The sequence below is a fragment of the Lactuca sativa genome, chromosome 3 (assembly GCF_002870075.4).
Source record: "Lactuca sativa cultivar Salinas chromosome 3, Lsat_Salinas_v11, whole genome shotgun sequence".
Classification (NCBI taxonomy): Eukaryota; Viridiplantae; Streptophyta; class Magnoliopsida; order Asterales; family Asteraceae; genus Lactuca; species Lactuca sativa.
Window position 1 is genome coordinate 51467048 of NC_056625.2, and position 6000 is coordinate 51473047.

The following is a 6000-nucleotide window of genomic DNA, read 5'->3' on the forward strand; positions in this document are numbered from 1 at the left end:
CCACATGCAGAAAAAATAAACAACCATGGTCACTCGGCCTACAACCTACGTCTGTAATACCCCTACAAGGTCCTCAACATAAGTCTAGATTGCCTACGAGCCCACAACATGAGTCTGGAATGCCCTTCCCAACCCTCAGCCTATGTCTGGAATGTTTTCGGTATCACACTGATCTTGTTGTCATTCCATCACTCACCTGAAAAATCACGACCAGCACTACGAGGGCCTAAAAATACTCAACCTCATTCCACCGCCTTATAGGAACCTAATCAACGTCCCTTTCAACACTAACCAAACACAACAATGCCATACTCTTTTACCACGCACAATTCCTTTCACATTACATGTTGCTACCAACATAAAATATGATGAAAACATGGTCACACACAACCCGAGAATGGGATAGACAATCATACTCTTGTTCTAATTCAAAGGCTATAACCCAAATAAGAACCATGCATATAATTCAAACGAAGTACTCCATTGTTATCTTGTCTAGCCCACATACATCACTCATGACAATATATAATGAACTTACCACAATACACACCCTTAAGGGAACCTCCTCACTAATAATCGAAACAAGATCTCATACCTTGATTAAGACTGAACATACCCCATTAATACGTAAGTATCTCGATAAAACTTTTAAATTTATCCATAAATGCTGCTAAAACTCTGGTCAGATCCATCCAAATACCAACTCTGCCATCATGACATGCCAAAAATTAGATTCTACAGAGATGAAATGTCTCGTCTCAAAAACTGAACAACGTTGTCCCAAATTCTAGACTTCGAATAACCAAGGACATCTTGAAACTCAAGCTGAACTTGACAATAGGTTGATGAATCCATTGAACTTCAACTATTACAGCTCAAAACTTCCAAAGAATCTCTGCTTTGATGATGAACGAAATGACCAATGATCGATAATTCACTGATACCTAATTCAATGAACCAAAACCCACGCGGAGCTGAACATACCCATCTCTGAAACTGATTTACTGATTAACGATTGCTACGAGATAATTCGTGTATTTCCTGAACACATACATCTAATAACCACTTGCTCTACACCCCTCACTTGACCAAATATTAAACAGAAATCTCACATACCCGCACCGTAGACCCCTATGAACCATTCTTCCAACACCACAAACTCGAACATATCGATGATCCTCCAAGCAGAATAACTAGTTCTCCCCGACTTAGGGTTTGAACTATTACTCACTGGTGTTGCAACCAAACCATATCTCAAACTGGCTCAAACAGGTACAAACCATCCCTGACTCTTGGAATGTATAACACACACAAGATGATCTTTCGGATAAGGACCAAGAAAACCCTAAGAGATTATGAATCTCAGATGAATACCTTAGAAATTTCCAATCATAACCACCTTTAACATTAAGGACCCCGCATAGATGCACAAGCAATAATTATGAAAGTCTATTCATAGCACCGATTTTCTATCCTGAAAAAAATGGATTACCACTTACCTCATCCACTATTCCCCAACCATCAGTCTGGTACCTGACGTGCCTATATTCAAAGAAAACAAACCCTTGATCGCATATTATGGCAACCAATCCCCAAAAATCCTCTTGTGCATTCCCACACTGCCGAAAAAAAAAACCGCAGTCACATAGCCCCGTGCTAGGTATACATCCCAACTCTGAAGATCACATGTCTGCTTTCTCTCTCCTCTAAACATGGAAGGCTGGAAGAACAAACCCTTACCGAAGATAGTGACATCCTGATCCATCTACCAAACACTCATCCTCCGACTGCAATCCTCGAGCTGATCATAACAATCGCTTCAGTCTTGAGTCTCGTGTCTAAACTGGCACTACCACCAGGCAAGACTCTCGATGCCTCAAATCAGCTAACTCACTTAGTTATGCACCATTCAACCCAAACCGACATGGCCACTAAAGCCCGGACAATCACCAGACTCATCCTCAACCAACTCCTTAGAATCCTCGTGACTTCCCTTGAATTGAATATGGATCATGGGCTTCCGGTAGTACGAGCCCAATACTACCTTCAACACCTATCTATACTTTCCTCAAGATTCAATATCGAGTCCTCTAAGTCACCTACTCATAATAATACTCCCAATACCTATTCAACGGCGTAGCAACCGTGATAAAGAATTTCATGGGCACTCTAGGATCCCCACCTCACCCTACCATCAGCTGTTGAAAAACCCCTATTAATGTCAGCTAACTACTTCATAAGTAAAATTACATGTGACAAAACTTAAATAATTCTTCGACTGAAAGATCCCACCCTACAACGATTAGACTCAAACAAGAGTTGCACAATATGGCCGAATCAATCATTCTAAAATTATTTAACCTTTGCAGCATGTAATTTAACATATTCAATTGATAGTTAACTCACATTAACATGCTATAAACTGTACTCACTCAAAAAACTTCCACCAACCCTACAGTCACTCGTCCATGCTAATCATACATAACGCTAGATCCCATAGACAGTCGAATACCTGATTCTACCCTAAGCCCTTTATCATACAAGAATAGGAAATGGCTAAAGCAAACATTCACAGGCTATAAAATCTTATTTATGTACAGCTATAATGCACACACTAAGCAAATATAGTAATGATGTCAATTTCATCTAGCATATAAGAAATTCTCCTAGGCTATCAGGCATCATACATTAGGCAAATCTAGCATGCGATTTCGTAAGATCCCTAGCCTACTACTAGCATGCAGTTCTATCATAATCATCATAAACAAGTAAAAATGTGGGTATCTTGGGGTACACTTTCTTGCTCCGACTAATCGTACACATCTCTTCCTTTTTTGTTTACCTTTGAAAACAATTTGGAAAACAATTCATACAACAATTTTGAAAACTTTTAAAAATCCTTAGCTTGAGACTGGATTCACATGAATGCTCATCCAAGTCACTTAAATCAGGGCTCTGATACCAACTTGTAACATCCCAAATTACACGGTAAAATTTTCATTTTTCAAAAACAACCCAAAACCATAAATGTTTACAAACATAGTTTCTAAAGTGTCAATAGTCACAAATCAGAGCATCCTAAAATTGAATCTCATAAAAATTGAAGGATGTGCACGATCAAGCCTTCGCCTTGCCCCCATCATCTAAAGTACCTGAAAACATGAAACCACACTGTAAGCATGAAATTTAGTGATTTCCCCCAAAATACCACCACACAAACGTATAACAACATGCATATTGGGTCCACAGCTAACAGACTGGATTACCACCGAGCCTACAGCATGATTCTAGATTGCCTTTTAGCCCACAACTTATGTATGGCTTGCTCCTGAGCCCATAGCATAAATCTGGTTTGCCTTACTAGCCCACAACTTATGTTTGGCTTGCTCCTAGGTGTGTTGTCTTCCGCACAGAGCGGGATTGCCTCAACCTAACCATACCATGTCGACATCTACATAATAGATAATATGTATCCAACAAACAGATAATCATATAACCAGTCAGGAAAACAGGAAGATCAATAGATCACTACCGCATAGTAACATCATATATACCAGGACACAGATCTAACGTATCACTACAACATAACAACATCCTTTATACCAAGATACACATCCTAGTAGGTCGGTATTGGTGCCTTTGACCCACGAGTACAGTGAGGAAAACTCACCTGAATCAAAGAACTTTGAAACATTGTGATGCGATCCCTTCTTCTACATTGCTTGCTCCCGCGAATCCACTAGCACCAGAATCAGATAAAATCTTAATCAATATCCCAAAATCCTCAAGTTTGACCCAAAGTCAAACTTGGTAAAATGTCAACAGTCAACGAAAGTCAAAGTCCATGACTAGCTGCTTACGTGCAGCGTACTCTACATACGCTCAACGTACATGATTCAAGTCCAATACGCCAAGCGTACTCCCAGGTAAGCACATCGTACTCTGGCTAACCCTAAAATTCTATTAAGTATTGTATCCCTTAAGGCCTTTTGTCCATAGCTCAAATCTAAAATCAAAACATCGACTAAAGTCATAAAGTTTCCACCTTTATGACTTCCCATGGCTAGAAGAGGTCCAAAAGCTAAAACCCTAACTTATTTATCCATTAAGACATCATAAATCTTGCATGGAAGGGATAGAAGGAACAACATCACATTTGTATGGTTCCTAATAGCTCCATAATGGATAAAGCTTCTAATTTTATCCATTAGAATGGTCCAAGCAACCAAGATTTAATCTTTTAAGTTTCAAAGGGACCAAAAGTGCATCTTTATTACTTAATCCATTAACTCCAAGTTTCAAACCTGCAGATCTGAATAAAAATGATATTACAACCTCCAAGACCAGATTCAAACTGCTATAACTTCTTCGTTTCAACTTCGATTTTGGCGTTCTTTATATCCACGGAAAGGTATTGAAGATCCCCACAATATTATCTAGATATATTGGACTAAAAACTTATTGAACAAAAATCCATATTTCATACAAGGCTCCGGCCTATGATTTTTCCCTTTATTTACCCTTCGGCCCGAAACACAATTCAAAAGGTTAATATCACGCAACCATCATTCTCTCCATCCAAAAGGTTTAAACATTACATCCTTAAGGCCCAAAGCCTTCACAAAATCGACTTCCGACCTATAGCCCTGAAATAAAAAATGACAGGAAACGGGATGTTACAAATAAATGTAGAAGAAAAAAGTAATTTTGTCATTTTACCATGGATTAACGGAAAAAGTGAAACATTGTTAATGGGAGGGACAAAAGACGCAACAAATTAAACTTTTATGGATTGGCCGAATGAAAAACAAAAGATAAGGATAAAATTTGTAGATTGGTCCAAACCATATGGGCTATTCATGTAATTTACTCTATATTACATTTGGGAAACATGTGACGTGATTTATTCAAATAATTTCGTATTTTATAATTTTATAAATCATAATATATGCAATGATCATTTTGTACATATGCTAACATGTACCGATGTACGTTAATTATGTTGGTATATACATATATGATATATGGTGCTCAATATGAAAGCAAGAGTAACAAAAGTATTTAAAAGGAATTGTTTATTGAATTTCAAGAATTAAGATACCTCTCAAATGCTTACATAGGGTCTTATATATAGGATAGAGCTAAATTTGTCTGCACAAATAACTATAGAAATAGTTTATATGTGCACATTGAACCTCTAAAGTTGTACAAATATCCAGAAATACGAAAGATATTCACTCAATATACAGAGAGTTGCTTTCCCTTAGTGGCCAAGGGTTCGTACAAACATCACTACCTAGTACCTACATGTTGGTTTCTTGCCACTAATGTTTCAAATGTCTGAATCAGAATAAGATGTTTTGTGTGACCAATTTCAACACCCTCTTCCCCCGCCAAGAAAAGAAATGGTTGGCAAATTTACTATAATCTGAGTGAATTAATAGATGCATGCATGCAAATATTATATGGATAAAGTTTTTTGTAAGGTTCTAAACGAATTTAATGTTCATCGAAGTGTGAACCGTTTAGTAGAAAATTTGTTTATTTAATGAATGAAAGAGAAACTTGTTGAATCAAAATTCAAAGCTCGCTCTAATTTTAAAATGAGATAAACTACTTCTAATTCCCAGATTCATGTGGACTTATTTTATTTTTCAGAAAAAAAAAAATCAATAAAACACGTTTTTGTAAAATACAATTCTAATTTTGAAACTAAGAGGAAATAGCTATTAAATTGAGGTCCACTATTTTTTTCTTGGCGGCCAAGCCTTAGAAAGTGACTTAATATGTTTGACTAAAAGAAAGAAAATTTCCAGAAAAGTAAAGACATACATTTCTTACTTTATTTCATAATCCTCCTCCACACGCCATAGATAATATTGGGAAGTTTACAAGAAATTGATTCTTTTTGGTGTATAAATATCCCAGATTTAAGGGTATAAGTCATAACATTGAGAACTCACTTCAAGAAAACTTTTTGCAAGAACAGATTTTAACTAG

General features: G+C 37.0%; 1 long non-coding RNA gene across 1 annotated transcript; it reads right to left on the reverse strand.

The window, feature by feature from the left end:
• Nucleotides 1-3509: 3509 nt before the first annotated feature.
• Nucleotides 3510-5549, reverse strand: LOC122196994 (uncharacterized). The gene is made up of 3 exons (XR_006189761.2): nt 5308-5549; nt 4336-4646; nt 3510-3739 (listed from the first exon to the last, which is right to left on the reverse strand). It is a non-coding gene; the product is annotated as an uncharacterized LOC122196994 (long non-coding RNA).
• Nucleotides 5550-6000: the final 451 nt, after the last annotated feature.